Here is a 6,526-nt window from a genome sequence, read left to right as displayed (position 1 = left end):
GATCTTTGGGCTGTCAAGTCAGAGACAACCCGTGTCATCTTGTCCAATCCTTACTCGAGTGATTTCCAGATTTCCAGATTTCATAGCCAGCATAAATGGAGACAGATATGGAGTAGCCAAGATTTTATTTTGTAAAGCAAGAATATTAAACAATAACAAACTACTATAAACTATATAACAAAAAAGAACATTTTAAGATTCCCCAAAATTGAAAGAATATAATCTCAGTATAAATGTCCAGACCAAGGCAGTGGATCCTTTGCCCAATGTGCTCATATGACCAATTACTGAGACACTGAGATTTCAAAGAGAGAGTTTATTGCTAGCATGAAGCAGGAGAGTAGACGGCCTATTGGTCCAAAAATCTGTCTCCCTAAACTGCAGTAATTTTGATAGTTTTATAGTATCAAAAGATGGGCAGTTTGGGGATAATGAGCACAATGGCCCAAGATGATGTAATTAGAAATGATCTAATTATTGAACCTGTGCATATTGATTACATGCTTAGTCACAGAACGTATGTAAGAAAATGGCATCCTTAACATGATGATGGGCATAATTTTTAGTGCTATAACGAGGTATAGCTCACTTATAAGTTAAAGTCGAAGCTACTACGCATGTCAGGAGGGCCCATTTTGGTTAGTACCAGCTTCAGTTATCAAGATAACTTTGGACTTGGGTGGGTTAGTTCTGGGCTGACCCAAGGCCCTTCATTAATAAACATTAGGGTCTGACTTTAGTGACCACAGAACTCCCAAGTTGGAAAACTGGATAAATGGGTACAAGTGAAGGTTAGTCACAAGGTTTTTACAATCACAAGGGTATAAGATAAAGGCTATAAATCATTATCAGAGATCAAGGCATCTGGATTATCATTCAGAGATCTGTTATTTCCCTCTGTCTACTCTAATATACAAGAACACAAAAAGGAATATCTATATAATGATTCAGTAACCATAATCATACCTTAAATCCTAACTTCTTGGCCACTTTTCTTTCCTCTTTTAGGAAATGAGACCTGGAAAACTTCATTATGAGCAGGTACCAATTTGTAGACCTGTGTTTGGGAACCACTGCTCAGTTGACGAATCCCCCCATAACATCCTCTGCTTAAATATCTCCAGTGGTGGAGAGGCTCTCCCCTCAGCTAACTCCATCCAGCCTAAAGGACAGGAGTTTTCTCTTTAGATTAGGTTAAAATCAGCAGCCACTATCCACTGGTCCTGATTTTAGCCTGGGACCACCATGAATTTTTTATTTTGATGAGTTAAGGGAACACATACAAACACACACACACACACACACACCTCCCATCTTCTCTTCCCTCACCTAAATCCCCCAGTACTTTAACCCTCAGCAGAGCAATAAGGCATAGTCTACACCTTTCAGGGTTCTGAGTACTACAAAATAAAGATCACAGACTTGTGAAAAGACCCTGTGAATGCTTAAAAAGTCTGAAAACTTCTTTCCTCAGGATAGCGAATTCAGAGCCTTATAGAAAGTTACTTATTTATCAGTCTTCATGGCAGGCAGGCTGGCCACCCAGGCAGCCACAGTCTCTCACATTATCAGCATACACTAGTTGTAAGTGTGTGTTTGTAGCCCAGTTTGCTTCTAACGGTAAGCCATTTTTGTAAATAAAGTAAATAGCAATAAGTTTACATATATAAGATACTTATACAAATCCTAGGGGTGGTACTCCAAAAAAAAAAAAAAAAAAACTATGTCTTTATACTGGCAATTTTAACTAGCAAATCTGTGTTGTGCTGTTAACATTGCCAGGAGTCTGCCTGCTAATGTTACTTGGAAACAACTTTGCTGGTGTTTGGCTACAGTTCTTTGTCATTACTTTAACAGAAGTGATACATAAAGAAGATGTGATTGTTGGTGTAGAACAGTCCAACATGAAAACAGAAACTGCTTTAAAGTCCAAATGAGCAAGATCAATATCAATTTTGATAGCAAAAACAAAACCAGAATAAGTAGACAAAAACTTTTGATCATTAAAAAAGGAAATGAGCTTCTATGAAGCGTTATGTATCTTCTGCCCAATTTGAAAGATGCTTTGGGGTACACTGTTATAATTCAACCAGTATCATGCAAAATGAAAGGGAATGTTCTACATCTGGACTATTTTCACACAGCAAAGCTCAAACTACCAAATGGTGCAATTAATGCTCTGTGTTTCAGAAGTTTGTATTTAAAATGATAACTTTTAAATGTTAAATATTTGTGGCATTATCTTTCAATTTTTAAGTGATTTTTATTTACTATTTCTTTTGTTCCCTTCTTTTTAAACATTTTCTGTATCAAGGGTCTATATCAGGAAGAGATTAGTTTTACATATTATTGAAATAATCTTGTTATATTAGTTCATAATAATAATCATAAAAACATTTCTTTCTCTTTTTTACAAAAATCTTCTGAAACTTTTAGCAACAGCCTATCACAGAAAATTCATTCACTGTTTATTGTGGGCACTCATTATTATTTAAAAGCATGCAAATAAAGCATTATGAAAAATATGGGATAAAATTATTTCAGGAATTCCCAAGAATTCCCAGAAATTCCAGTTTTTCATTCCTGACTCCTGATTATTCATGTCAGTTGTTAATTTGGAAACACTCCTTCTGGATCATTGGCTTTCATACTTTTTAAAGCGGCAGACCACTTTTCACGAAACCAAATCTCCCCTGGAAATACAAGATATAAAACAGATTAAAATGAAGCTCTGGCTGAAGGGGATGGGAGAATAAGGTTCTATCCCAAACTTTGCTACCAATTTGCTGATGACCCGGGGCCGTCCCACTGGTGTCTGTAAGTCTTAGTGTCCTCATTTATAAGGTGCAGTTAGTACATCCTGCTCCACTACCCCCCCCCCCTGCCCCGGCTCGCTGGGAGGCACCACTGAGACGTGGCTGCGGAAGAGCTCTGCAAACAACCTCTGCAAACTGAGACACCTGGTAGGCTGTGCAGCGCTAGCCCAGACACAAAATTCCCGCCCTCAGGGAGTTTGCACTCCCGTTGGGAAGCGAGGACATCCACACACCTGTTACCACGTGCACACACACAGTGCAACCCACGTAAAGCGAGCCACATGGGAAGAGCTGGAGCCGGAACCCCGGAGTCCTAGCTGCGTTCCTAGCAATGTCCACTGCCATGTGTCCCCTTTAAGGGCAGGGCTTCAAAGGCAAACAAGACCTTGGGTTCAAAGTGTAGCTGTTTTTTTAACTAGTTGGGACCAGGCAGTAAAACACAGGAAACGTTGTCCTCACATAAGAGTTATGGGTTTTTTAAAGGGGAAGTGTGAATTATGAGGAAGTTTAAAGTTCACTGGAGGCCAGAAGTGAATCCCAGATTAAATCTGGCACAGCCATAGCCTGCAGCTGCCATAAAATGTAGAGGAATGTGTCAGTTCTCCCGTCAGAATGTTAGGAGGGCTCCAGTGAGTGACTCTTTTTCCCCTCTAGGATCCTTGGTCCCTCTTTCCCTGGATGAGCTCACGCACAAAGAAGCTGGTTTTGTTCAACTGTATCTTGAATGTCCCGCTCAAAGGGCTCTGCATGCCTTAGCTCAGATTGCTGGAAACAGCAACAAATTATGACTGAACAGAATGAAGTTGGCTTTTCTCAACCTTTGTACTCTCTTTTTAAAAAATATTTTTATTGCATTTAATAAAAAGCAACACGTTTGTTAAAATAAACTCAAACACAGAAGTAGATAAAGTAAAAAGTAACCATCTCTTATCTCCAAGCCTGTCCCCCAGATGTAATCATATCCTTCCAGATATCCTTTCTCTACGTTTACACAAAATTATAGCTGTATGTGTAATTAGGAGGGATTTTTTGGTTCTTATTTTTGTTTGTTTGTTTGTTTGTTTTTTGGGGGGGGGGGTATTTGTGTTTGTGTGTGTGTGTTTTTTAAATAAGACTATTCTATTATTTGCTGGTTTTCCTCTCTAGATAGTAGGAAATTTCCAAGTCAGTACATAGAAGATTACCTCATTTTTAATGGCTGTTTTCCCACTCTACGAATGTACAATAATTTGTTTATATCTGTCACAGCCCGTGACTGCTTTGCCAGTCCAGAGGCCAAGGAAGACACCAGACATGTTCTGAGACATGAGCTTTTATTCAGGGCTTACCTACAGGGTGGGAAGTCGGTGTAGAGATCACAACGGCTCTCAGGCCGGCCGGGTCCCACCTTCGCAGGGAAGTTGATTGCACAATTAAAGAAGTCGGCAGATTACCCCACCTCCATGGTTGCTAACATGACCACAGACATAGGGGACTGGTGGTTTGATGGGTTGAGCCCTCTACCATAAGTTTTACCCTTGGGAAGACGGTTGCTGCAAAGGAGAGGCTAGGCCTCCCTATATTTGTGCCTAAGAGTCTCCTCCTGAATGCCTCTTTGTTACTCAGATGTGGCCCTCTCTCTCTGGCTAAGCCAACTTGAAAGGTGAAATCACTGCCCTCCCCCCTACGTGGGATCAGACACCCAGGGGAGTGAATCTCCCTGGCAACGTGGAATATGACTCCCGGGGAGGAATGTAGACCCGGCATCGTGGGACGGAGAACATCTTCTTGACCAAAAGGGGGATGTGAAAGGAAATGAAATAAGCTTCAGTGGCAGAGAGATTCCAAAAGGAGCCGAGAGGTCACTCTGGTGGGCACTCTTATGCACACTTTAGACAACCCTTTTTAGGTTCTAAAGAATTGGGGTAGCTGGTGGTGGATACCTGAAACTATCAAACTACAACCCAGAACCCATGAATCTCGAAGACAGTTGTATAAAAATGTAGCTTATGAGGGGTGTCAATGGGATTGGGAAAGCCATAAGGACCACACTCCACTTTGTCTACTTTATGGATGGATGAGTAGAAAAATAGGGGAAGGAAACAAACAGACAAAGGTACCCAGTGTTCTTTTTTACTTCAATTGCTCTTTTTCACTCTAATTATTATTCTTGTTATTTTTGTGTGTGTGCTAATGAAGGTGTCAGGGATTGATTTAGGTGATGAATGTACAACTATGTAATGGTACTGTAAACAATCGAAAGTACGATTTGTTTTGTATGACTGCGTGGTATGTGAATATATCTCAATAAAAAAAAATTTCAATTAAAAAAAAAAAAAAAAAAAGAAGTCGGCAGAGCCAGTTATGGGTTTGGGACAAAGACATTCCTAAAGCCCCAGAACAGAGTCTTGTGACATGGGGGAGGGGATTGGTGAAGGAAGGAAAGGAGGATCATAGGATGGGGCTTTGTAGATAACCACAAGAGTAATGACATTTTAGGGAGTCAGGAAGCAGGTAGAGTAGATTAACATTTGACAGCCCGGAGGTCTGGGGACCATAGATGAATGCTTATTCAAATGTGGGTGTAAGATTTTACATTTACATCTGGCTCCTTTGTGAGAACAAGAGTTTCTCATCTCCTGCCTACTTCCTGTTTTAAAGTTACATTTTAAGGTTAATTTACCGTTTTCTCTCTGCTGGTTTACAAAGATGTTAGGTTAAACATCAGCTGCCCAGGTCATGCAGACTACTGTGTGCCGAGTTCCACAGGCCTGTCGTGTTCAGGCCAGGGGCTTCTACAATATCTTTCCCTATTGATAGATACTTGGATCTTTATAATATTTTGCTATTAAAATAATACTGTCAGAACATCCTCGGGTATAGATGTTTGCACATGGGTGAGTGTTTTCATAAGATAGATGGGGATTGCATGTTGCACAACACCTAGCACAGGGCCTGAGAGTCACCCACGTTATGACTTTTATCCTCCTCATGCTATAATTAAATAAAAAATAAAAAAACAGAAGTTCAAAATGGGACTCATTGAGGTCAAACCTGGAGGCCATTGGGAGAGCCACTTCTTTGACTTTTCCAGCTTCTAATGGCCACCCACCTTCCCTGGGTAGTGTGCCTCTTCTCTCTTCAAAGCCAGCAATGACCAGTGGAGACTTTCTTACATAGCATCACTCCAACTTGACCCTTCTGCCTCCCTCTTCTACATTCAAAGACCCTTTTGATTACATTGGGCCCACTAGGATGATCCAGGATACTCTCCCGATTTCAAAGTCAGCTGCTTAGCCATCTTAATTCCATGTGCAACCTAAATTCCCCTTTACCATGTAACCTAACCTATTCACAGTTTCCAGGATTAGGCCGTGAATACCTTTGGAAGACCATTATTCTTCCTGCCACAGATACTGTAACCAAGAAATTAAGATTAAATAAATACCTATGATGACTGAACCATTATACAGATGCCCTTTTTTCACATTCTAGTATATTGTGGAATAGCCCAAAGGAAATGCCCAAAATTACTGAATTGCAAATTGTAAAAACCTGTTGCCTGGCCTTGCTTGTACCCCCTTATCCTGTTTTACAACTTTAGAGTCTTATGATCACAAAGACAGCCCAATGTTAATGAAGGAACTTGAGTCAGCCCAGAACTAACCGCTGTCTGCAGTGAAGATATCTGTTATTATAATGGCTATTCTAGCCTAGTTCTAGCTTAGCTC

Source organism: Choloepus didactylus, chromosome 10 (assembly GCF_015220235.1).
Source record: "Choloepus didactylus isolate mChoDid1 chromosome 10, mChoDid1.pri, whole genome shotgun sequence".
In the NCBI taxonomy this organism is placed as follows: domain Eukaryota; kingdom Metazoa; phylum Chordata; class Mammalia; order Pilosa; family Megalonychidae; genus Choloepus; species Choloepus didactylus.
Note: the sequence above shows the minus strand (reverse complement) of the source record.